Source organism: Hippopotamus amphibius, chromosome 8, assembly GCF_030028045.1.
Source record: "Hippopotamus amphibius kiboko isolate mHipAmp2 chromosome 8, mHipAmp2.hap2, whole genome shotgun sequence".
NCBI classification, from domain to species: domain Eukaryota; kingdom Metazoa; phylum Chordata; class Mammalia; order Artiodactyla; family Hippopotamidae; genus Hippopotamus; species Hippopotamus amphibius.
Window position 1 is genome coordinate 8295150 of NC_080193.1, and position 26169 is coordinate 8321318.

The following is a 26169-nucleotide window of genomic DNA, read 5'->3' on the forward strand; positions in this document are numbered from 1 at the left end:
CCATTCTCCCCTAGGGTGTTATGATGCCATGGTGAGACGTACCCCATTGTAAAACGGTCCGCAACCCGCCAACGACCAAGATGGTGGGAGATGCCAACGAATGCGCTGGCCGAATGTTTTCAAGCTGCTCTTTTATCAATTTATTCAAAAGACTTACTGACCCACTATGTGCCAGGCCCCGTGGTTGGGGATGGGGAGGTACTGATGAACTCAAAATTCAAGGTCTGCGTTTACATAGAGTTTAGAGATGGAGAGTGGGAAAGATGGGGAATGGATAAGCCAACATGCCAGGACAAAGATGGCAGCATGTTACAAAGGAGGTGAAGGGAATGAGGTCTGTGAAGTGAATCAGAGTTAAGCCCCACGGATTGGGTGATCAAGGAAGGCTTCTTGGAGGAGGTGACATTTCAGCTGCATGACCTAAAGGATCAGAGGGAGCCAGCCAAGAGAAGACCGTGAGGTCTAGGGTTAAAAAAGAGTTCAGGGCATTGAGGGAACAGAAATTTCTGGTAAGCTGGCTGGGGTGGAGTGGCAAGGGCTGAATCGGGACAGGGGGCAGTGAGCAGATCGGAGGCCACCTATGAGAGTGCATTTGGGGCTCTCCCAGAATCGCCTTCCTCTCCCTGCCTCCCTTGCATTCTGATCTGCTTTCCTGAGTGGGAGAGGGTGGAGTTACCACCTGCCTGCCAGGAGCTTTGCTGAGTCCCCCACTCCCGGGGGAGGGCGTCTCACATGTCAGCATCCTCCATCCTGTGCATCCAGGTGAGAACTGCTGGCTTCAAGGCAGGTAGAGGGAGAGGCAGAGAGAGCTGCTTTGAGATCAGCACCTGGCAAGTGGGCGTCTGAGTCAGAAGAGAGCTTCAGGTAGTAGCTCACAGCATGCAGACTCGAACTCAAATCCCGCCTTTGTGCACTTGGGCCCCTTTCTCATCATCTTTAGCCTCAGCTTCTTCACCTGTCAAATGGGTTTATAACCCTTTCCAGTTCCAAAACTAGCTGAGAGGTTTGCTAAGGAGGTAAAAGCGTTTGGCACTGCTTATTTATTGAATCCATTTTTACTGGTCTCCTAGTAGGTGCCAGGCATGGTTACCAGGAGCTGGGATGCAGCTGTGAACAAGACAGGGCCAGCTTTGGGGGGAAAGAGGAGACATATAATGTTCACACAAGTAGGTAATTACAAAGACAAGATTTTACAAGCATGTAGGTGTGTTCCCTCCACCTGAGACCCTGTCCTCCACTAAGAGCCCACAGCCTACAGCCATGACATGAACACTGCAAGTTAAGACTCTGGTCTCCAGGTAGAGCCCCAGGCATGGGCATCCTTAAAGAATTCAGCTCTTTAGGGGCCTGTCCCAGCTCTGGCAGGGTCCAAGCCCTGGTCCCTACCCCTACCCTCGCTGACAACATCCCTAAACCCCAGAGACTACCTCTCAGGAGATCAGTTGCGGGCGTGGTCAGTTATGCCAAGGGCGGTGTCCGCCAGCGCAGGCATGAATCATGTCCTGCTCTGTAGAGGAGGGGGAGGGGTCCCCAGGCCCACATCTGCAAACACCGATGTGGTGTGGCCACACTGAGCAAGCAGGGGACGCGAGGGGACGAGCGTGGAGAAGGCACACCCAGGTCCCGATCTCCCCACACCAGCAGAAATAACAGCTCCAACCACAGAACAAGCATTCACTCCACGCGTGCTGTGCATGTCCCCAGCTCTAAAATAAACTCTGCATGGAGGTTATCTCCTTGACTCGTCACAATTTAGCTTGTGACTACAGGTATCATCATTTTTCCCACTTAAGAAAGGAGGAAACTGAAGCTTAAGGAAATTAAAAGCCTAGTTAGTCCAAGGTCACTCATCTTGTCAAACTTCAGAGCTCAAGAGGCTGAACCCCTTCTCCTGGACTGGCAGGAATGAAGAGAGGGGACAATCTTAAAAATCAGAGGGATGGGTCCCCAAAGCTCGCCTGAGTGACAGGCACTGCCTGGCCCAGGCCCCCAGCAGGACAGAGGGGCTGAGCAGTCAAAGGGGGACCTTAGGTCGTGGCTTGTGGCTTTGGCTGTGTGTCCTGAGCCTCAGTTTCCCCTGTTGGGCAGGAGGGCCTGGGGCACTCCTCAAGCCCCGGGCTCTTCCCACAGGTGAGGTGGGAAGACCAGCCGTCCAGGCTACGGCAGGAGTCCGAGGTCAGCATCCTTGAAGCTGTCCACCTGCACGGCTGGGTCACCATGGGGCCACCGTGACTCCGCCCCTCAAGGATGGGCAAGGCCAGGGCGTAAGCCAGCGCCTGCTGGGTCAGCCTGTTGACACCCAGAGGTGACCTGTTCACACTGGGGCCGGGCTGGAGGCAGTGGTTCTGCAACCCAGAGCCAATACCAGCACCCAGAGCAGCTGCTGGTGTGCACTCACATCTGGGGTGTGTGTGTGTGTGTGTGTCAGGGCAGGGCTGTCATTAGAGCACAGACTCTAGAATCATCCCGCCTGGGTTTATAACCTGCCTCAGCCCCTTCTCGTGTGATTCTGGGCCAATTACGACACCTCTCCAAGCCTCAGTTTCCTCATCTGCAATATGGGATGATGAGCGCCTCTCTCGGGGGCTGGCTGTGAGAGGTGAATAAATTAAACTAATTAGTTAAACTAAGTGTTCAAGAAAGAGCAGCTCTTACTGTTATCGTGGTGACATGACATCGTGGATCTCCACGGTAACAGCCATTGACACATGGGTCCACATACATGGCGTATATCAGTGGAGGGACTAGATGGGGTATCATGCGTCTGTCGGGGTCATTTGCATCTTTGCTTCATGCTTTGAGGGCTAAAGCAAAAATGTATCAGGACCTCCCCGGCGGTCCAGTGGTTAAGACTTCGCATTTACACTGCAGGGGGCACGGGTTCAATCCCTGGTCGGGGAACTAAGATCTGGCATGCCATGCAGAGTGGCCAAAAAAATAAAATGAAATAAATATGTGTCCTGTACCCCCATCATAAAATGTATCCATCCCCCACTCAACCAGTTAAACACAAAGGAAGCCAAGGCCCCATTTTTAGAACTCAAGAATGAACATCTGGGGGTGTGAAACTAACAATCCCATGACCCCTCCGGAGACAGTAACACCCCTGCCCTCAGGCCGCTCACAGGCAGGGGTAATGGGAGGCAGGCAGAACTCAAAGAGAAACCAGAGAAAGGTTTCCATACAAACTGTGAGGAAAGTAAAGGAGGCACATCAGGAAGCTACAACAGAGGGAGAGGCAGCAGAACAGCCTGTGCAAAGGTCCTGCGGCAGGAGACCCTCTTCAGGGAACTAAAAGTGCAGGGCATTCCAAGGCCAGAGAACACCAGGTACTCGAGGCTGGAGAGACAGACCAAGTTAGTAAAACAATCTAAATGCTCAGTGACTGGGGTTTGGTTAAACAGACCACAGTATTCTTTGGCAATTTTATGTACTTGTCCCAAATGAAGGTTACCACCATGGGTGATGGGAGAAACTAGTTAATGGCATGATTTAAGTAGAAAAAAAGGAAGCGTCAAAGCTGTATACATCTGGGGTTTTGAAAAAAAAAAAAAAAAACAGCTGTAATCAGCATAATCTATGGGAAAAAGCAATGCACCTTCAAAAATACAAAAATCCCCCTACCAAAAGTTCACGGTGATGATTCAGTGGTGGTGGGCTCACTTCCGGATGATATTTTCTGCTTCCTGGTGTTCGGCATGTATGCTATTCCATTAGAAAAAAAATTTTTTTAATATTTAACAAAGAGTAAGAAAAGCTGCCTGCCACCTTCTGCCCAGATCTCCAAACCCCAGTGAGGTTTCTGGAACTGTGTTTTTAAGAGGATAGCCTTCTTTTTTGTTCGAATATGAAATAAACAAAAGCCTGCTTGGCAGAGGTCCCCGGTGGGCGGATGCTCGCCCCGCACACCCGCCCCCGCACACCCTCCCCGCACCAGCACGGCAGCTAAGACGACAGCCAGTGTTTCCTGGGGGGCCGTGGGGAGAGGGGCTCAGGAGCTCTGGTTAAACCTCGGGAAGGCATCCCAAATATTTTCTTCCCCACCCATGGACCCTCCCTTTCCTGTGGCTCGGGGGTCAGCCTTCCTCCCACATCTTCCCTCGGGCCAGCCGGTCCCCCCAGAGCCCTGACCAGCCCTGAATTCCTGGGGCCTGGAAGCCCAGAATCTTCCACCTTCGAGACTACGCAGAACAGGCTCCCTGGTTACACTGGCGAGGAGACCCCGAGGGGGAAGAAAGTTGCCCAGGAATGTCCAGGAAGCCGGGGCAAGGTCCACACTTGAACCTGGACCTCCTCACCAGGACAGGACCATTCGCTCAGCAAATATACATTAATTAAGCACTGACTATGTGCCGGGTATGGGGGATGCAGCCTCAGAGCAAACCAGTGAGGTTTCTGCTCTGGAAGGGAGAGCTTTCAGTCAACCAAAGGAAAGGATGAAATCGTGTGGAAGCCGACCAGGGCTGGGAAGGCAATAAAGCAGGGTTATGTGATAAGAGTCAGGGGCTGCGGGGAGCACCTCTACCCTGGGGGGATGGGGAGGGCTCTCTGAGGAGGTGACATCTGAGCTGAGACCCAAGAGAAGGGGAGGAGCCTGCCACGCGAACAGCCTGGGAAAGAGCCTTCCAAAAGGAAGGCCGGGAGGGAGGCAGGCAGGTGTAAAGGGGGAGGATGAGGTCATCTGGAGGGGCAGGCGGTGGCGGAGGGGAGAGGCGGGTCAGGCAGAGCCTCTGCGGGAGGGAGTGGGCAGCCACTTCCACGTGGACTTTAGCAGGGCTGTGAGCCGTCTGGAAGCTCACTCCAGGTGCCCAGGGGAGAATAAACTGCAGACGATGAGAGGGGAGGCTCCTGCTGCCTCCCAGGTGGGAGAGGGGGGCGGCCTGGGCGGGGTCGGTGACAGTGGGGACCGAGAGAAGAGACAGGGTGGCTTTAAATACAGAGGGTGGGACTGGCAGAAAGACTGCATGTGGGGGTCAGAGGAAGCGTGTGAACCCCTCCCGACGCGAAGCAGGGAAACCAGCACTAGAGGGAGCAAAAAGGATCAACGCAGGGCTCCCACCACGAATGTAAATGGGTGCCGCCGCTACGGAAAACAGCCTGCAGGGTCCTCAAAAGACTGAAAATAGAGCTGCCACATGATCCAGCAATCCCACTCCTGGGCATGTACTCAGACAAGACTATAATTCGAAAAGATACACGCACCCCAATGTTCACTGCAGCGCTATTTACAATAGCCAAGATATGAAAGCAACCTAAATGCCCATCAACAGATGAATGGATAAAGAAGAAGTGCTACATATATACAATGGAATACGACTCAGCTGTTAAAAAGAATGAAGTAATGCCACTTGCAGCAACACGGATGGAAGCAAAGTAAGTTAGACAGAGAAAGACAAATATCATATGATATATGTGGAATCTAGAATGGATAAACAAGGGTCCTGTGTAGTACAGAGGACTACACTCAATATTCCGTGATAAACCATGATGGAAAAGAATATAAAAAGACTATATATATATACATATATATATAAAACTGAGTCACTTTGCTGTACAGCAGAAATTAGCACAACAATGGGACCTCCCTGGTGGTCCAGTGCTTAAGACTCTGTGTTCCCAATGCAGGGAGTCCAGTTTCGATCCCTGGTCAGGAAACTAGATCCTGCATGCAGTAACTAAGACCGGTGCAGCCAAATAAACAAATAAATATTTTTTTAAAGAAGAAATTAGCACAACAGTGTAAATCAACTATACTTCAATAAAATTAAAAAGAAAAAAACAAAACAAAACACCACCCACCACTCAGAAGCAGGGAGCCTGCCGGGCCTGGTGATTCACCACTAGCACAGAGGGCAGAGTCAGGGAGCCCTTGGTTCAAATCCCGGCTCCACCACTTACCGGTTGCATGACCTCAGATATGCCAATCCCCCTCCCCAGGCCTCAGTTTCCTCATCTATAAAATGGGGATAGTGATATGGAGCCCGATGGGCACGGAAGGCCCCAGGGCAGCAACTGGTACATAGCGGGCTCCCTTTCCTTCCATCTTCGGGGCTGACGCCCCCCTGCAATTCTCAGACAAGTGAAATTGCCCCAAAGCCCATTTTTAAAGAACGAACAACAACAGTGACTTTCTTCCCGAAGGATCATAAGAAGCAGTGATGGGAATACTTCCCACTGAGGGGGGTCGGACCAGAGACACCCTAAAAATAGCAAGCAGGCTCCCAGCCCTGGGACAGGAGTCTCTACATTCCTGAGACCTGCGGAGGGAGCTCTGCAGAACCCCCTCTAGCTACAGCACATCGCTCTCCGCCCCTCCCTGAGTGAAGGGCAACGGGATGCGAGGTTCAAAGGATGCGAGGTTCAAAGGATGCAAGGTCAGGCTCAAATGCAAGCTTGGTTTCAGAAAATCACTCTCCCCTTGCAAGCCTTGGGTTCCCCACTTGGAAAGCAGAAATAAGGAGGCCAACCTTGCAGGAGTCCTTAAGATTAGCTGTAGGGGTTGCCTGCCCAGGCTGGGGGCTCAGGAGATGCGTTCTCAGGACCAACAGCACAATGCTGAATTAATGGCCCCCCAAAATATCCAGGTCCTAAGCCCTGGAAGCAGGATCTCTGGTACTGTACGTGGAAAAGGGGTCTTTGCAGATGGACTTTAGCTCAACATCTTGAGATGGGAGGATCAGCCTGGATAATCCGGGTGGGCCCTAAATGCAATCACATGTGTCCTTATAAAAGGGAGGCAGCGGGAGATTTGCCTAGGGAAGAGAAAAGGCCATGTGACAGTCTCAGCAGAAAGACACTTGAAGATGCTCAGTTGTGGCTCCGAAGATGGGGGAAGGGAGCTTGGAACGTGGCAGCCTCTAGAAGCTGGAAACGGCATGGAGCCTCCCCGAGAGCCCCTGGAGGGAACCGATTCCTTGGTTCCTAATCAGTGAAACTGATTCCAGAACCACAACAGCATCATCTGTTGTTTCAAGCCTTTAAGGTTTGTAGTAATTTGTCACAGCAGCCATAGGAAACTAATACAGAGGGCTTCGGCACTCCAAGCCCAACGGATGGATCGATATCTATAGCCAGATGCAGGGCTGGACCAAGGTAGCATTTCTGCAGGTGGAGCCCGAGCACAGCTATTTTGATGGAACTGCCAGAGAGATGCCAGGGATCATACAGGGGTGAGAAGCACAGGGTCTGGCAGCGGGAGCGGCTCGAAAAACAGCCGCTTTTCAGACACGGTCTCCCCAGCCCTCCCTCCCTGAAACACAGCCACCTGTCATTCATCCGCCTCCCCCAGGGCTGTGAGAGCTCCGGGGCAGGGTCCCGCCTTACTGCCCTGAACCCATGCTCACCAGGTATTTCCAAACCCCGTATCTGGAACACGATGTGGCCCCAACCCAGGCCAAGGAGGAATTATGGCATCAAGTCCTGAAGCGCTAGGATGGGGGTCGATCTGGGGGCTGTGGGGGGGTCAGAGGAAGGAAGACCAGGAGCAGCCACTGGGGAGCTGGGAAGACCTCCTGCAGGGGAGAGATCTGAACTAGGTCTTGAAAAAAGTGCACTAAATCCCAGTGCAGTAGAATGCTGCCAGTGTCCTGTTCACAACTGTGAACACCGCCACCGTTTCCAAAAGCCCTGCAGTCTCTGCCTGAGGGCTTTCCCCTGCCCTGGGGGCCTGGGTGCAAGATTGGCGGGAAGTGGCCGGGAGCTGATGTACCAGGAGCTGGAGTATAAACACCCCAGATCTCCCACCACCTCGGGAGACACCTGAGGTGCAATGTCCTCATCAACATTGAACACGGCCGAGCCCTCGTCTCTGGGACCTCACCACCCATCCCTCCCCTTCACTCTTTTGGCTTCTGTTCCTGTACTTGCCACCACCCTCCCCTCCGCCAGCTCCTCCCTCCACCCCAGGACATCTGCCTGTGCTCTTCCCACTGCCTGGAAGAGGGGCTGCCTCTCCCTCCACACAGTTCTCCACCTAAACGTCATTTCTTCAAACGGGCTTTCCCTGAACACCAAATAGGAGCACCCCTGGCTGTCCTCTGTACCACCCCTCTCAGCAACCGAAATGATCTTTCTGTTGGTTTGCTCACTTGGCTTCTGTCTAGAAACCCATGGGCCAAATCTGTTTTTGTTAGGGTCTGGGAACTAAGGATAGTTTTCACATTTTTAAATCAAAAGGACTTCCCTGGTGGTCCAGGGGTTAAGACTCCCAGCTCCCAGATGCAGGGGGCATGGGTTCAATCCCCAGTCAGGGAAGATCTTTTTTTTTAAAATTAATTTCTTTATTGATCTTCATTGCTGCACGTGGGCTTTCTCTAGTTGCTGTGAGTGGGGGCTACTCTTCATTGCGGTGCGCAGGCTTCTCATTGTGGTGGCTTCTCTTGTTGTGGAGCACGGGCTCTAGGCACACGGGCTTCAGTAGTTGTGGCACATGGGCTCGATAGTTGTGGCTCACAGGCTCTAGAGTGCAGGCTCAGTAGTTGTGGCCACAGGCTTAGTTGCTCCACGGCACGTGGGATCTTCCCAGACCAGGGATTGAACCTGTGTCCCCTGCACTGGCAGGCAGATTCTTAACCACTGCGCCACCAGGGAAGTCCCAGTCAGGGAAGATCTTGAATGCCACATGGCATGGCCAAAAAGACTTTTTAAAATAAATAAATAAATACTTTTTTTTTAAATCCCTGGAAAAAAGTCGAAAGAAAGAATAATATGTCATGACACGTGAAAACTACAGGAAAACCACGTTTCAGTGTCCCTAAATAAAATCTGATTGGAGCACGGTGGCATGCACTCAGCTACATATTGTCTCTGGCAGTCAGCAGTTGTGATGGGGGGGTCTTATGGTCTGAAGAGCTGAAAATATTTACTATCTGGTCCTTTACAGGAGAAGTTGGCAGACCAGGGTGCGGGGCCTCGTCTGTCTCGTCCCTAGGTGAGTCCCTGGGGACTGTACAGGGCCAGGTTCGAGGCAGGTGCTCAAGTAACAAAGGGCGGATGATTAGCCCAGGGACCTGTCTCCAGCAAGGGGGTTGCCATCACCCGGATTTGCAATGAGTGGAAGGGTTGATGGACAGATGGATGGATGAATGAATGAAATATAAATGCCTCGAACAGGAGCTACAGGCACCATCCCTTGAGGTGGCCCAAAGTCCCTCCACGGAGTCCCAAACCAGCGTCTAACATCCCCTAGGTGGGTGTCCCTCTGACAACACCAGGCTGGCCTTGACATTCTGTGGGCCCAGAACGCTAAAGAGAGGATGTGATTCATTCCACACGGCCTTTCACCAGGAGAGGAAGGAAACCAGCCCTCAGATCCCGAACCAAATTTAACTCCTCTCTGCCACTCATCACCCCTCCCCCCCCCCACAGAAAACACGTACACACACACACACACACACACACACACACACACACAGAGCATCCCTCAACCTTGCGGGGTAAGGACTCCATCCCAGCAGCCAGGCTGGGGGAGGGAGTGAGCAGTGCCTGGCTCAGCTTTCTCCCGAAGGAGTACCCCACAGCTCCTTCAAAACACAGTTGGAGAAAAATCCTCACCAGAAGGGGGGCATTTCAGAGCAATCCCTTCGTCCCTCCCCTCCCCGTACCCCCCCACCCCCGCCCCACCCCACCCTACCCCACTCCCCAGCACTGAGACGAAGAGAGAACTGAAAAAACAAGAGACCGAGCAGGAAATAATGACCTTGCCTCACCCTGGGAATTTCAGATCCAGCAAACAAGCCCGTCTCTCAGGAGGATATTAGCGTCCTCAGTACCTGGGAGACGGCACTTAATTTCTGTTTTCAGTCCCAGAGCAGGTTAAATGAATATGTTCACACTTTGGAATGTTTCATCTGAAATAGGTAAACGTATTTTTCCTTCTCAAGAAGAAGCGAGTTCTTTTCCATGTGAATAGACACCCCAAATGTCACAGAAACATCAGCTCAAAGGTTCTGGAACAGTCTTAACTATCCTGCCATTTCCTTTGGGCCTTGGCCCAAGATTTTATCACAGCCCTCCAAAACCCTCTTCGGTGAACAGGGCAGTGTTTATTGCCCTTGGCCTGTTTTTTCTCCTCTCCGAGCTCCGCTCTAAAGGGGAGGATGAGGATCCTAGCAGCTCCCAGATATGCGGGAATTAACTCCACACTAAGTTACCAAAGCTACCTTATCCCTATCGCACAGCTAAACCTCCCCTGGGCTGAGCAAATGACATAGAACAGGCAGCAACAGGTGTAAAATCAATGCATTTCCCCTGCCCGGGAATCTGAAAATGGACCTTCAAGGTCCAAAGACTTCCCCTCCAGGTGCACTGAGCATTCACAAGACAAAAGACATTGATGAGTGTCCTGAGGGCTCTTCACCCTAGCTGTGTGATCCTGGGAAAACTGCTTACCCTCTCTGGGCCTTCATTTCCTCAGGGGATATTAGTGCTGCCCTACCTCTGTGCCAGGGCTCTAAAGATTAAAGCGCTCATGGGAAGTAAATGTGCTTGGGGGTAAACCTTAAAGCATGTACACTGCTGGTCACTGCCATGCCCCTGGCCCAGTCTATAGTTAGAATGACTTTTTTTTTTAACTTTTTATTTTTTTATTTTTTACAATAAACTGCATATATTTAGAGTGTACAATTTGGTATCCCAATCTCCCAATTCGTTCCCCCCCAACCCTCCCCACTTTCCCCACTTGGTGTCCATATAGTTGTTCTCTACATCTGTGTCTCTATTTCTGCCTTACAAACCGGTTGATTTGTACCATTTTTCTATAGTCCACATACGTGTGTTAATATACAATATTTGTTTTTCTCTTTCTGACTCACTTCACTCTGTATGACAGTCTCTAGGTCCATCCATGTCTCTACAGATGTCCCATTTTCATTGTTTTTTACAGCTGAGTAATAGTCCATTGTATGTATGTACCACATCTTCTTTATCCATTCATTTCAAGTGGGGAACTATATTCAATATCCTCTGATACATCATACATGGAAAAGAATATAAAAAAGAATGTATGTAGATGTATAACTGAGTCACTTTGCTGTACAACAGAAATTAACACAACATTGTAAATCAACTGTACTTCAATTAAAAAAAAAAAAAAGAAAGAAAAGAATGACCTTTTCCCAAAAAGGGATTCCAACTGCGTTATGCCCCTGTTTAAACTCCTCTGAGCTGCACAGGATGAAACCCATCCCCTTTCCAGAGCTCTGTGCTGCAGCCCTGCAGTCTCTCTGCCCTCAGCCCCCACTGCTCCCTTGCTTCCCCTGCCCCAGTCACACTGGCTCAGCTGCCCTCCCACCGCAAAGCCTTCGCACCTGCTGTTCCTTCTGCCTGGAATGACCCCCTCCCCGCAACTCCCCACCCTCCCTGACCACACACACATGTTTAGGTCTCAGCTTTAACGGCCCTTCCTCAGCACAGTGGGTTGAATAGGGTCCTGAAATTCATGTCCATCTGGAATCTTGGAACGTGACCTTATTTGGTCTTTGCAGATGTAACGATGTCTCAGTGAAGTCATATTGGATTAGGGTGGGCCCTGATCCAATGACTGGTGTCCTCAAAAGAAAAGAAAATGCAGATATACAGACACAAGCCAAGAAACACGAAGGATTGCGGGAAGCCACCAGAAGCTGGAAGAGGAAAGAAAGCGTTCCCCTCAGAGCCTCTGAGGAAGTGTGGCCCTGCTGACACCTTGATGTTGGAGTTCTAGCCTCCAGGCTGTAAGAACACATTTCCGTTGTTCTAAGTAACACAGATGGTGGTTACTTGTTACACCAGCCTCAGAAAAGCCTGGGCCGACCCCTCAGTTAAAGTACCTCCCCCAGACTATCTTCAAAGCCTCCTGTGATGTCAGTCTCCCTTCCAGCCCATAGACTCCCAGGGAGAAGGGGTTCTCTGCCGCAACCAGCCCAGAGCCTGGCCCTGGCAGACATCCAATGGTAGTTTCCAAATGAATTAATTTGACAAAGGCACCAAAGGAAGCTCAGAGAGGTCAAGGGACTTACCCAAGGTCACACTCCAGGAAGAGGCAGACCGCTGGCCTCCCCACTGGTGATTCGAGGACCTGGGATGCCTATACCCACCTCACAGGGACTCCAACCCTGCAGGACAGGCCCCTTCTCCCTCCTGGCTCCCAGCTGCCAGGTCCGTGCCCTCTGGGCTCTGTGCCCTACCCAGGGCCTGATCTCTTTGGCAGGGATCCCTCTCAACTCAATGAACCCGTAGATAAAAGCCTCTTCAGTCCTGGGACCGGCCATAGGGCAAGGGATGCCCTGGGCTCGGGTGACTCCCACACCCACAGGGCCGTTCCCGCGATGGCCACTCAAGACGGTGGGCCTCACCCATGGGGATCACTGTCCTTGTCACCCGGGCTCCTCCCTTGAGCCCTCATTGCCTGACTCTGCAGCTATGAGGCATGGGAGGCCACACAGTCCAAGGGCTGGACCTTAAACAGCGCTGACTCATGGAGGAAAAGTAGTTCCAGGCAGGAGAACGTAGCCATTGGGTGCTGGCCTGCACTTAACACTTATGTAACACTTGCTAATCACCCTTTCTCATAAAGAGAGCTAGGCCTCTGGCTCAAAACCCTTGGGGGATGCAGCATTTACAGTCTGCCCTCTGCGTTGGCGGTTTCGGCAACCACCTTCCTGCATCCAGGGATTCCACATCCACAGAGTCAACCAACCGTGCATCGTGTGCTATGTTTACCACCTGCGGTTGGTCGCACTGGAGGATGAAGAAGCCGAGGATATGGAAGACCACCTATCCTAGATGGGACTTAAGCATCTGCGGATTTGGGTACCCGGTTGGGTCCTAGAACCAATGCCCCGCAGATACTGAGGGATGACTGTATTTAGCTGAAACTCTCTGACACAGTTTGATTTCCTTTGAATATTGAAAGTAAACCTCTATTTATGGCCAGAGACACTGGCTTTTCCTATTTATAATAACCATAGATTTGTTTGAGTACAACTAGGTAGGGTGACTTTAAAATATTAGGTGACTATCAAATTGTCCACTTTAAATATATGCAGTTTATTTTATGTCAACTGTATCTCAATAAAAGGTCTTAAAAAAAAATTAGGTGACTAATAACATAGCAGGTATACAGGCGTACCTTGTGGTACTGCCCTTCGAAGATACTGCGTTTTTCACAGATTGAAGGTCTGTGGCTGCCCTGTGTGGAGCAAGTCTATTGGTGCCATTTTCTGACAGCCTTTGCTCACTCCCTGTCTCTGTGTCACATTTTGGTAACTCTCTTGATATTTCAAACCCTCCGCCAACAAAAAGGTTAGGGTTAGTTGAAGGCTCAGGAGACAATTAGCATTTTTTAGCAATAAAGTGTTTTTTAATTAAGGCATGTACGTTTTCTTTTTAGACATCATGCCGTTGCACCCGTAACAGACCACAGTATAGTGTAAACATAACTTTTATGTGCACTGGGAATCCAAAAATTCATGTGACTCGCTTTTTTTTTTTTTTCACTGGGTTTACTGCAGTGGTCTGGAACCAAACCCGCAATGTCTCCAAGGTACGCCTGTATAGATGGGGCAAAAACCACAAAGCTGGTGTGTGGATGACAGAGCTTGGGGAACTCTGCACTTTCATCATTCATTCACTCACTCACTCTAGCAAAGATGCAGACACACACGTCCCTCGGGTAGTTTTGTGATAAATTCCGCAGCTTTAGCCAGGGTCGAGTGACATGTTACACGGGCGTGCCTCGTGGGCCAAGCGCCCATTAGAATCACCTGGGGTGACTTCTTTTTCAATACAGGTGCTCAGGCCCCACCCCAGACCCGTGGAGTCTGACGCTCCAAATGGTGGTCCCAGAACCTGTATTTTCTTAAAGCTGCCTCGGGTGGGGTGTTTCTTCTGAACAGCCAAGTCCCAGGTATTCAGCTGCTGCTTCCTCCTCAGTGACCCTGGAGCTAGGACTACGGTGCCCAGAGAACATCCTGGAAGAATTAGGTCCAGGCTTTAAGCATTTCTCCCAAAAAGACACATGCCAGGGTGCGTCCTGGGTCAGTGAGAGGGGAGTTCTTTAGTGTTCCCTCATCATCTAACCCAGGCCAGCACCCTGTGGCGGCACCGGGGCTTGTCCTGAGAAAGTTCACCGTCTGGTGGGAGAGGCTGAAATAGTTCCAGAAAACACATGCCATGATGCCACAGACATTCCAACAGGAACTAAGGCTCCACGATTACGGATCCCAAGAATCTCTCACAAAAATCAGGCGCCAGCCACACCTACTAGGATGATTGGTATTAAAAAAAAAAAAAAAACCCAAAAAAACCACACACACACACACACACAGAAAATAACAGGTGTTGGTGGGATGTGGGTGTACATTGCCGGTGGGACTGTAAAATGGTGCAGCTGCTGTGGAAAACAGTATGGTGGTTCCCCAAAGAATTAAAAATAGAATTATCATATCATCCAGCAGTTTTGGGGTATCTGCCTAAAATAATTGAAAGCAGGTTCTCAAAGAGATATTTGTACACCCATGTTCATAGCACCATTATTTACAATAGCTAAAATGTGGAAGTAACCCACGTGTCGAAAGGATAAACAAAGGGTGGTGTTTATATACAATGGAATATTATTCAGCCTTAAAAAGGAAGGAACATCTGACACACGATACAGCATGGAAGAACCTTGAGGACATTACGCTCAGTGAAATAAACCAGACACAAAAGGACACATATTGCATGAGCCCACTTATATAAGGTACCTAGAGCAGTCAAATTCACATAGACAGTAAGTAGAATAAGTTATCAGAGGCTCCGGGGAGCAGGGAATGGGAAACTAATGTTTAATGGGGGCCAAGTTTCAGTTTTGTAAGATGGAAAGAATTCTAGAGGTGGATGGTGGTGACTGTGGCATATTTAGTGCCACTGAACTGTTCACTTAAAAATGGTTAAGATGCTAAATTTGGTATGTGTATTTCACTACAATTTTAAAATAATTTTTAATTTTTTAAATCTGGTGCCAGATTTTGCTACCTGGGTTCAAATGCCAGTTCTACCATGGTAGCCTTAGGCAAGTTATTTTGCCTCTCTGTACCTCAGTTGCCACACCTGTAAAATGGGTATAAAAATGACAATCTCTGCCTCGGGGGGCCACTGGGAGGATGCAATGAGTTAATCATTACACAGTGCTAAGCAGAGTGCCTGGTTCACAGCATGTGTTCAACGTGTTAACAGCTATCTGATGGTGGTGGCTACTATAACCATCCCCGGTCCGCACCCTGCTGGATGCAGGGAGCTGTGAGCTTTTGGCAGACACCCCCATGAAAAACATGTAGGTCCAGCGGTGTGTATTTTTGGCCTTGTGGTTTGGTTAATACCAGGTGCCACTTATGAGTAAGGAATAAAGACTATGTACTGCAGGTGAGAAAGTGGAGAAATTAAACTCAGTGAGGACAATGGCCAATTTGGTCCCTGACTGAAGCCCAGAGTCAAGAGCCCTCTGCCCTCGGCTTGCTGAGTGACACAGGTCAAGACCCTGCCCTCTACGGGCTTCAGCGATCCCAGCTCCCCCACCCCACCCCACTGTGAATCTAAGGGTGAGAAACCAGTCCATGGACCAGCCCGTCAGCACATCAGACTCCTGGGCCCCACCAGAACCCTGGGGGTGGCAGGGAACAGAAGGCGGATGCCCCCAAGTGACCACAGGGTTAGAGGGGCTCAGACACACTCAGGCCTTTCTGCTTCTAACTCACACCCCAGCAGCAAGTTGGGGGTGGAACCCGCCTACCATCTACCCATTAGCCTCACCAAGGCCAACGACCCCATTTGTCAAGGGCCTAGTCGGGCAGAACACAGAGTCCCTGGCCTTGGACCAACAGTTTATCCAGAATCTTTGGACAGGAAGGGCCCCTGAGGGGTCACATCATTCATTCCCCTGCCTCCATCGCCCTTTGGTTTCCTCCTTTCCAAAGAAATACATCCCCAACATTGCAGGGTCATCCAATAAACACACTGGGAAACGTCTGAGGCTGATACCATGGAATTATTATTATTATTGCTATTATTATTATATTCATAATAACCAAAGACATGCCCAGCTAATCAGAACTTCACAGACAGCATCTCAATCAATCCTCATAACAGTACATTCAAATTGGTTCTCCTGTCATTCCCATTGTACAGACAGGGTAACTGAGGCTGAGGATTCAACTTGCCCGGAGTCACACAAGCAGAGAGTGGTAAAGTCAAAGACTTGAGCCCAGGCTTCCTGGACACAAGAACCTGCATGTTTTGTTCCATCTACCCCCTCCCCCATTACATGACCATTCACTGAGCCCCTACTACAGGCCCAAACCTTACCAGTCCTTTGAAGGAGGCCTATCACACCCATTTTGCAGATAAGGAAACCGAAGTGGAGGCAGGTGATATGACTTGTCCAGGGCCAAGATTGGAACTGTGGTCATCCTCACTGGGCATGACTCTGGGGGTCCAGTCACCCCACCTCTGTCTCTCCCTTCCCCTCTCCACTGGCAGGGCTCCTGGAAGGCTTTGCCCTCCTGGGGTGCGGAGGACTGAGGCAGCATTTCTCCTGCAAAGCTTGGCACACACAGGCCCAGCCAGACGCAGGTGGCCCATGGGCTGAGCCGGGGTTGGGCCTTGGCGTGCAGGGGGGATGGGTGGGGAAAGGGCCCAAACCCGTTCCTCCACCTGCTGGGATGCTGGGTGCTAGAGCATCTTCAAGCCGAGACCTGCCTGGTGGGCTCCCCAGGTCACCGGGCGGGTGGCCAGTGGGTGCTGCAGCTCCACCCAGACAGCCTGGGAGCTATGGCACCCCCAGCCAGCCCATACCTGCTGGGGCGGGGCAGCCTGAATAGGTGCCTCCAACAACGAGGGGCTCAAGGGGGCAGGGAGGGTGTCAGGTGGAAAGAAGCAGGAATTAGGTGGCAGGAATCCTGACATCTTGCGCAGCAGCTCCCGGCTCGCTGTGTGACCTTGAGCAAAACAGCATCCTCTCTAAGCCTTTTGTTCCCTCCCCTAGAAAGGAAAGCTTCCAAAGGGAAGGCACAAAAATCCAGACAGCCTTGTTAGGGCCTGGATCCAATGCCTGCCCCTGGGGATTCTGCCATCCTGCTCAGTAGACAGGGAGCTGCTGAATGTGGACCAATGCTCCTGGGAGGGATGCGCAGAGCTCAGTGTTCCCGGCTGCAGCAGAGCCAAGAGCCCCGCCTCGCCAGCTCAGGACGGGGAGAGGAAGGAACCAGGTTGTCAGAGGCCTTGGAGACCGGAGATGGGTAAACTTGCTCAGTCCTCAGCCAGCGGCCTCCCACAGGGCATGTGGTAGCCGCGCAGCCAGCCCAGGCCAAACGGAGGGGAGTGTGGATGGTGCAGGGAAACCCATCCCCGCTGCTGGAAAAATCAGCCAAAGCTCCCATCCACTGCTGGTGAGTCAGCAGTGTCACTGCAAGGGCCAAGGGAGGCCAGATGAAATGAGTGGGGACTTTGGCTCCCGGTTCCGCCTGTCCTGGCTGTTTGCTGAGTCACCTCCCTCCTGGGGCTCAGTTTTCTCATCTGCAAAAAGGGACCAATATTCCTGACCTGGTGGGGTCATCCTCGGGTTTTACCATGTGAAATTACAGTGTTCCATCATTGTTGGGCTATAAAAATGGCACTTTCGTATGTTTGAACCCAATATGTGGATGGGGACGGCATATAGCACACGTGAGCAATTAACGCTGAAATTTGAATCTCTCCTTTGTTCCAGCAGAAGAATGTTTTTCTCATTCATGGGACAAAATGGAAAATATCTCATCATATCCCCCCTCTCCCAAATATAACAACAGCACAACAAAACAGCTCACCTGTGGGTGACCTGTTAACAGTTTACAAAGTAAGGTCCCAAGTACATCAGAGCATGGAGTGTGTATGTACTTCGGTGATGACACAGTGGAAGGAAGGCTAGTATCACCATATTTTGATCCAAAAAAAAAAAAAAAAAAAAAAAAAAGGCACTGTAAAGGCCCAGTTGTGGCAGAGAGTTTTTTGCAAGTAACTTGTAAAGCATTTACCATATCCTAAATGTGCAATCTTTTCAGACTTGTGCATATATATTTTGCTTTCGGAATAGTTCTGCAAATTGTACACAAACGAAAAGAGAGGAAGCTTTTTAATAAATAAATTGCATTTATAAATGTTCTCTATTAGAATATGTCTCCAGTTATAGTAAAAAGGAGATGCTTTAAGTGATGTATTTCCTTGTGCGTTAGATCAAATATAACTAGTACAAGGAACATCTTTTTTAATACTTTTACGTTTTAAAAAAATGAGTCAACATGTGGTCTAGCCATACAATAGAATATTATTTGGCCATAAAAAGGAATGGAGTCCTGATACAGATGACAACATGGGTGAACTGGAAAACATTATGTTGAGTGAAAGAAGTCAGCACAGAAACCATATATGGTATGATTCTGTTTACACGAAACGTCCAAAATAGGCATAATCCATAGAGACAGAAAGTAGATTAATGGTTACCAGGGGCTGGGGGAATTGGAAGGAAATGGGGAATGACTGATAAGGGGTACGATATTTCTTCTTGTGGACATAAAAATGTTCTAAAGTAGATTGTGGTGAAGGTTGCGGAACTCTACAAATATACTATAAACCACTGAATTATATACTTTAATTCTTTTTATTTAAAATTTTTTTATTAAGGTATAATTGGCATACAACATTATATTAGTTTCAACTGTATACACGGCAAAATGATCACCACAATAAGTCTTTTTAACGTCTGTCACCACACATAATTACAAAAAGCTTTTTTTTCTTGTGATGAAAACTTTTAAGATCTACTCTCTTAGCAACTTTCAAATATGCAACACAGTATTATGAACTATAGTCACCAGGCTGTACATTACATCCCCAGGACTTATAACTGCAAGTTTGTACCTTTTGATCACCCATTTCAACCCCCAGGCCCACCCCCACCCCCACTTTGGCAACCATCAATCTGTTCTTTATATCTGTGAACTGGAGATGTGTTTTTGTTTCGGGGTGTTTTTGTTGTTGTTGTTGTTTAGATTACACACATAAATGAGATCATCTGGTATTTGTCTTTCTCTACCTGACTTATTTCACTTAGTATAATGCCCTTGAGGTCCATCCATGTTGTCACAAATGGCAAGATTTCACTCCCTTTTTAATGGCTGAATAATATTCCACTGTGTGTGTGTGTGTGTGTGTGTGTGTGTATACACATATATATACACACACACATATATGTCAGTCACATCTGCTTTACCCATTCATTCATCGATGGACACTTAGGTTGCTTTCATATCTTGGCAATTATGAATAATGCTGCAGTGAACGTGGGGGTGCAGATATCTTTTCAAGATAGTGTTTTCATTTTCTTTGGATAAATACCCAGAACTGGAATTGCTGGATCATATGGTAGTTCTATTTTTAATTGTAATTTGAATTGTACGCTTTAAATGGATGAATCGTGTGGTATGTGAATTGTATCTTAATAAAGCTGTTAGTTTAAAAAGTGAGTCAAGTTCAAGAAAAATGTTAACTGAGGAACAGTCAACAGGTGGCATATAAATATGAAAAATTTTCGGGGTGATACAGGACTGATTGGAGTTGGGAAACATGGAGTTGAAGCATTAAATCCTCAAAACAGAGAGGCTCTGCGTGGGTTCATGTCCCACCTCCTGAGTGACTGTGGGCTAGGGACTTCACCTCTCTGGACCTCAGTTTCCTCATCCGGAAAATGGGTACAAGAAGAGTTCCCGTCTCTGTGAGTCACCATGAGAATGAAACAAGTTAGCATGAGTCTGGCACATCCTAGGGGGTCGACGGAAGGATCAACAGGGGACTAGATCTTTTGGGTGGTTCTGACCATGGGTTCATGAGCACGGGGTCCCGAATTCAAATCTCTCAGAAGTACTGTTTCCTGAGTGAGATAAAGCATGTAAAGCACTTAGCAAGTTCTCAATAAACATGAACTTTATTTTTGTTGCTGTTTTCACTGTTTCCACTGGGTGGTAACATTTTGGGTGATTTTTATTTTGTATTTTTATTTTTTGCTTGTGTTCTACAATGATTCTGTCTTGTTTTGGTACTAAGAACCACCCAAAGAATTATATTTAGTACTTAGCATCTTTCTCTAGTACGATCTTGGATTTCAGATAGACGGGAAACCCAGCTGGGGTCCTGGCCTGTCCTGGCCGCCTACCCTACCCCCGCCCCCTCACACTAGACACACCCTAGAACCGGAGATTTCCCAGGATGGTTCTGCCTTTGCAAGTCCTGTTAGAGGAAACCATCCCACCCCCACCCCCACCCCAAGCCAGCAGTAGATGAAGATTCCAGCCAGAGCCAGAGCCAGCAGCCCATAAGACCGGTTATCCTCCCAACATCCTGCCTCCATGATCTACCCCCTAAAAATACAGTTTCTGGGTGCAAATTTCATACCACCCCCCCACAAAAGCAGCCAGGTTGATCATCCCCAAATTTGGGAGAGGCATTTGGGATGTACCGTGTTGTGGGTACAACATTCAATCTGGAGGAACCAGGGGAGGCCCCCAGATGTGGCGACCATCCTTCGGAGCAGCTGAAGTAGATAAACAGAACCTGGAGAACTGCCGGTGGGGGTGCGGGGGGTGGGGGTGTGGGGGGTGTGCAGCCTGGCATGGAACTGAAACGGACAAGGAAAACCTGGCTTTCTTTTTCTTTTATTTTTTTGGCCCCGCCACGCGGCATGTGGGATCTTAATTCCCCAACGGAGGATCGAACCCACGCCCCCTGTATTGGAAGCACTGGGTCTTAACCACTGGGCTGCCATGGAAGTTCCAAACCCCGTTTTCAAGATCAGCCCCAGAAGAACACTCACAGGGCAGACGCTCCAAATTATAGACATTGGGTTGGCGAGGGAGCTGCCTCTTCTCCAACAGCCGTGTGTAGCCCCAGCGAAACTAACCGGATCAATAATAATCGCCGCGGCTGTCTTTTATTGATCACTGACTGTGTGCTGAGTGTTTCATCACACGCTCAAAGGTGTGAAGCCGTGGTTAAACATACTCCCAAGCAGTGTGGAATCAGACAGGAAGACAACAGTATTAATAACAGCAACGGCAGTTCATGACTGGGAAATAATGCATAGCAAGTAGTTAGCGTAGCAACTGGCCCAGTCTGTGTTGTTCTAAATGTTGACGAGGAGGAGGAGGAGAGAGAGGAGGGGGCAACTGACTAAGTGTCTGGCTGTGCTAGGGCCTTTACATATCATAGTACAACCACCCTATAAGGTCAGACCTACTATTAGCCCCATTTTACAGAGAAGGAGACTGAGGACAGGTGAGGTTGTTTATCTCGCCCATGGCCACAGAGCTGGTAAAGCACAGCACCACTTGTCCCCCATGGATGTCACCTCTGGAAACCAGGTTCCATAGGCTGTCCTGTCCGATGGCTCCCCAAACCCCTTCCCTCTCTCTGGCTCTCAGGGTCCCCATTGGTGCCAGGTGACTCTCTAGTTTCAGAGCTGTTTAGAGGTAGGCCAGCCAACCCTGTCCCTCTTCCCAGGTGTGGCTGAACCCATCCTTCTGAAGCCACTGCTGCCACCAAAGGAGGGGGAAGGGTTCTCAGCAAGCTCATTTACAGGGGCCACCTCCAGCCTGCTGGGACCAGCCAGTGGCTTTAATTTGGACAAACGTCCAGGGCTCAGTGGGGACAGGAAGCATCCCTGAGCGATAAAGGTCAGGACTGGCTTGTGAGTGTGCCCAAGGTGCTTTTATGTCAACCAAGCCAGCTGGCCCAACCCCCGTTCTCAGCAGCCCCCACCGTGGGCCCTGCCAGGAGGAGGTGTTCAGGGTGTCCTCATAGCCTAATGTCCAAACCCACAAGTGTTAGATTAAAGCATTGCAAGAAAGGGGATCAGTGCTCAAAACGAGAAAAAAATATACATTCGTATAAAATGGTAGCTCATAAACATGAAGCATTTGTTTTTTCCCAGGCATCTCTCTAAGCACTTCACAGACACTGACTGACTTATTTAATCCTCACAGCCACCTTATTTCATGGCAGAGAAACTAAGGCTCAGAGAGGGAAAGTGACCTGCCCAAGGTCACACAGCTGGAGATTCCAAAGCCAGGATTTGAATTGAAGCCATCTGAGAATAAAGCCCACACTCTAACCCCCAGGACGCGGTGCTGACATCTCTCCATCTCCATCTGACATCTCTCCATCTCCATACTGTGCATAACTTTAAAACTCACACCACAAAATATGAGCCCTGGTTATCTTTCGAATGTGGGATTATATGAGTTCTACCTCCTCCTTTTTGTTTTTCTGCATTTGTAAATGTTTGACAATGAACATGCATTGTAGCATGATGGAAATATAGTGTAGTAAGGACAAAAAGAGAATAAAAATTATGAATTTGGAAAATGAACGGAGAATTATCCGTTAGAGCACTGAACAGTTATCTCCTGCCACCACCTTAAGGCAGAAGGGCTGGCCGAGTGTAACTAGCAAAGGTATAGGAATCCCGCGGTACTGCAGAAGGACGCATGCGCACAGTGGGAGCTTTACATACCATCACCACCCACCCCAAGTGCCCAGCATGAACCCTGACTGGCCATTCACCCCAACGTTCATCCACAGGACCTCTCTGGGAGCCCCCGGCCGGGCTGAAAGGCGGACATCAGCACCCCGACTCCGTGGCGTGGACACCCGGGCAGAGAGAAGAAGCCACGCCCACAAAGGTACAAAACAGAGGCAGGAGGGGACCGCAGGGCTGCATAGCTCCCGACGGGGCAGTGTCATCACAGGGGACTGCTGCTGCGGTCCGTGGAAGAGCCACCTTCCCCGGGGCTGACCCGGGCCTTGGCACAGCACCTGGGCGACACCCAGAAGGCCCCTGCGGTCGCCCAGCTGAGCCGACTAAAGCCAGGGCAGATGGCTCACACTTGCTCTGCTGGGTCAGCCAGCATTCTGGGCATTCCAAAAATTCCTCCAGAGCCTTCTACTGCCCCCTCCACCCCATCGCCCTTTAACGAAGGAAAAGAGGGAAGGTAGAGGGGCTGTGATGAAGGCAGCTGGATAAAAGCGACACTTGGACACCTTATCGCCTCCTCCCTGCGGTTAAATCTGACAGTAACCAGGTGCACCTCACCTCTCCAAGAAGGAGGCGGTCTGCTGGTTGCCAAAGCTCCCCGTCGCATCCAAGTCTGAGCGTGTCAAGGGAAACAGCTTTGCTTCAAGGCTGCCAGAAGGCAGGACCAGGAGAACAGGGTCCCCACCCCAGTCCCCCCATGGGCCCCACGCCCCCCACCACAGCCCTGGGCACGCTGCCCTGTAACCCTTCATCTCTCTCCTCTGGGAGGGCAGGAGCTGTATCCCAGGCAGCTCTGAGGCCCAGGGCCCAGGGCAGGCCCTGGTACATAGTAGGTGCTTAATTCATAACAAAGATGAAAACGATCGATGATCCCAAAAGAGGGCAGGGATACACTGCCCTGGAAGTTTTGAGGGGAGAAATGGTATTTTCAACATGGTCAGGGGGAAGGTGGGAAGACCCACTGCATTGAGTTATACCGTAGGGGGTGGCGGCTTTCCAGGAGGCAGACCTGAGTTCAAATCCAGCCTCTGCCCCTTCTTGCCTCAAGCTAAGCGACCTTGAGGAAGGCTTTAGGTCTCTGAGGCTCAGTTTTCTCATCTGTAAAAGGGGTTAGTAATACCACCTGTCCAAGTCATTCTGAGGATTGACAGAAGACGCAGATGTAATACCTCTCTAGCAAGGGAGTTGGCACACAGTAGGTCTTCCACAAATGGTGGGTTTTTTTCTGGGCCCTACTTTTTAAAGGTCTGCTTTTGATTCTTCCCAGAAGGTACAGCAGGAATAAGAGGCTCTGGGATCTACTCATCCAGTTGCCCCTCCCCCTGTGAAAAAGGCCCAGAGAGGGGAAGGGGCTTACCCAAGGACACACAGCTGAGAAGCAGGCACTCAGGGGTCCTGACTAGCGGCCCAGAACTCATTCTAATACACTCTGTGTTCTCTCCCACGGCCTCAGACCCCTTCTCATGCCAAGCACAGTCCCTGGCAGGCAGGTAATCCATTCTAGAAACAAAATATGAGCTTTCCAGGGCTGGGGCCTCAAATGAAAGGGAGAGACAAACTTGGGCAGCTTCCCAGGACAAAGGGCCCTGGGAGTTCCCCAACCGAATCACTCCCCAGCCCAGCCCAGGACACTGGGCAGGGCTCGGCAGGCACTGTGCCCACCAAGGCCAAGGCTCCGTCCCTGCCTGGGAGGCAGGGTGGCGGGAGTTCATGGAGTGACCTCGGTGTACCCAGTGTGCCTGCTGGCCTTCCCATTGCCAGGGGGCCCCACACACCCCGGGCTTCCTTCCTCGCCACCCGGCGGTGCCTCACCACGCCTCGGGTAAACAGGACGGCCCCCAGAAAGGGCTTTCATCACTGAGGAAGCAAAACAAAAAGAAAAGAAATGTCAACACAGAGTTGCTGGAAGCCACAGCCCTGACCTGGAGCCTTTGAAAGTGCAGCTGTGTCTCTGCCAAGGAGAATCACACGCAAAAGTGCTCCCACTAGCTGATAGCTCTGGGCAAGGAGGCTCACCTCACCAGGACTCAGTTTCCTGATCTGTAAAATGGGAACAACATTAGCACCAAAAAAGGATTGCATATAATAATGCACAAGGAACGAGAGTACAAGAAGCAGTCCATCAACACTAATTATTATTTTGAATTACTGCTACTATGATTATTTCTGCTATTACAAACAAGGAAGATTTATATAGTGACTCATAAAGTCATTCCTTGGCATAACTTACGCACACTTTTTAAGAACTCTAAACGGATCTTTTTATGGGGCAGGGCTCCCATTTTTAAAGTGCCTATTATGTGCACGGTTACCTCACCTAACCCCACAACCACCCCACAGGGAAAATCTTAGTGTCTGCTTTCTGCAGGTGAGGACTGAGGCTCAGAGAGGCAAAGCTACTCGCCCAGAGTCACACAGCAATGACACAGTAGAGATGGGACGGAACACCAGGATTGTCTAGCTCAGACCTGCTTTACCACCAGGGAGGCAGCAGGGGAGGGATTCAGGGCACGGGGGTTGAGTCTGGCTGCAAGGATCAGCATTCCCTCTTCCCAGTAGTGGCCCTGGGCATGGGACTCCCTCTCTGAGCCTCAGTTTTCTCATCTGGTAAATGGGGACATGAGAAACAACTAAAACAACAATGAGCACAGTGCCTGGGACAGAATGAATACTCCCTACTTACTATTTTTATTTTACTGTAAATAACATTTAGTGTTCTCAAAAGCCAGGACTCAGCAGATGGAGGAAAAGCAGATTCAGTCATCTCCCCCAAAACTTCTGGAAGCACAGGGCAGAGAACATCAGGTACACACAGGTAAAAGGCTGTCCCCTCTCACCTTCAATGACACGTTGGCCCATCTGAGACTCACTTCACAGATGGGGAAATGCACAGAGAGGTGAAGCGACCTACCCAGGGTCACACAGGAATCCCATACCCGCGCCACATGACTTTCCTCCAGAAATCCAGCCCTGACATCCAGCAGATCCCATTTTCCCCAGAGCCGGCCCAAGATCCGCCAAGTGACAGATACCAGATCAATTTTCACTGAATGGAGAAGTAAGCATGACTTCTAACCCTGCACCTAGCTCGATACTCAAAACCATGGGCTCCCTGACACCCGCTGCTTGCTTTTACAATGTGGCCGCGTGAATATTCCTTAAACGCAGAGCATCTGAGACCCCTCCCTGGCCCGAATGGGGCTGAGTGGATGATCAAGGCTCGCCCTGGGAACAGAAAGTCATGCAAACAGTGATGCATTACCTGACAGCCCTCTAGCTACAGCAGAAGGGGAAAAACACTTGCTGGGAAGCAGGGGTCCTAAGTCACTCCTTTCCCCGAGGCCTTGGTGCTCCAAGGACCAGAAACAACCTCACCAGACATTCATAGATAATAATACTAGTAATAATGGCAATAGTATTACTGTAAAAATGACACATGTACATTCATCATATGTATTAACTCAGTTAATGCTTAGCCACCTCAGGAGGCAGGCACCACTGTCACTCCCATTTTACAGATGAGGAAACTGAGGCACAGAGAGGTTAACTGCCTTGCCCAAGGTCACACAGCTGGAAAGTAGTGGAGTTGGGGT

General features: G+C 50.0%; 1 protein-coding gene across 5 annotated transcripts in view; it reads right to left on the reverse strand.

Moving 5' to 3' along the window:
- KIAA1671 (KIAA1671 ortholog) overlaps positions 1 to 26169 on the reverse strand; it is a 186227-nt gene that overhangs the window by 153225 nt on the left and 6833 nt on the right. For 2 of the 5 annotated variants that reach the window (XM_057745211.1, XM_057745206.1), the window contains exons 2-3: positions 3625 to 3705; positions 733 to 827 (exon numbers count right to left, since the gene is read on the reverse strand). The exons of 2 other annotated variants lie outside the window; for them this stretch is intronic. The gene's annotated coding sequence lies outside the window, so the exon portion shown is untranslated. Of the gene's footprint in view, positions 1 to 732; positions 828 to 3624; positions 3706 to 16320; positions 16503 to 26169 lie in introns of those variants that run through there. One more of the 5 variants, XM_057745208.1, reaches the window with a different exon arrangement.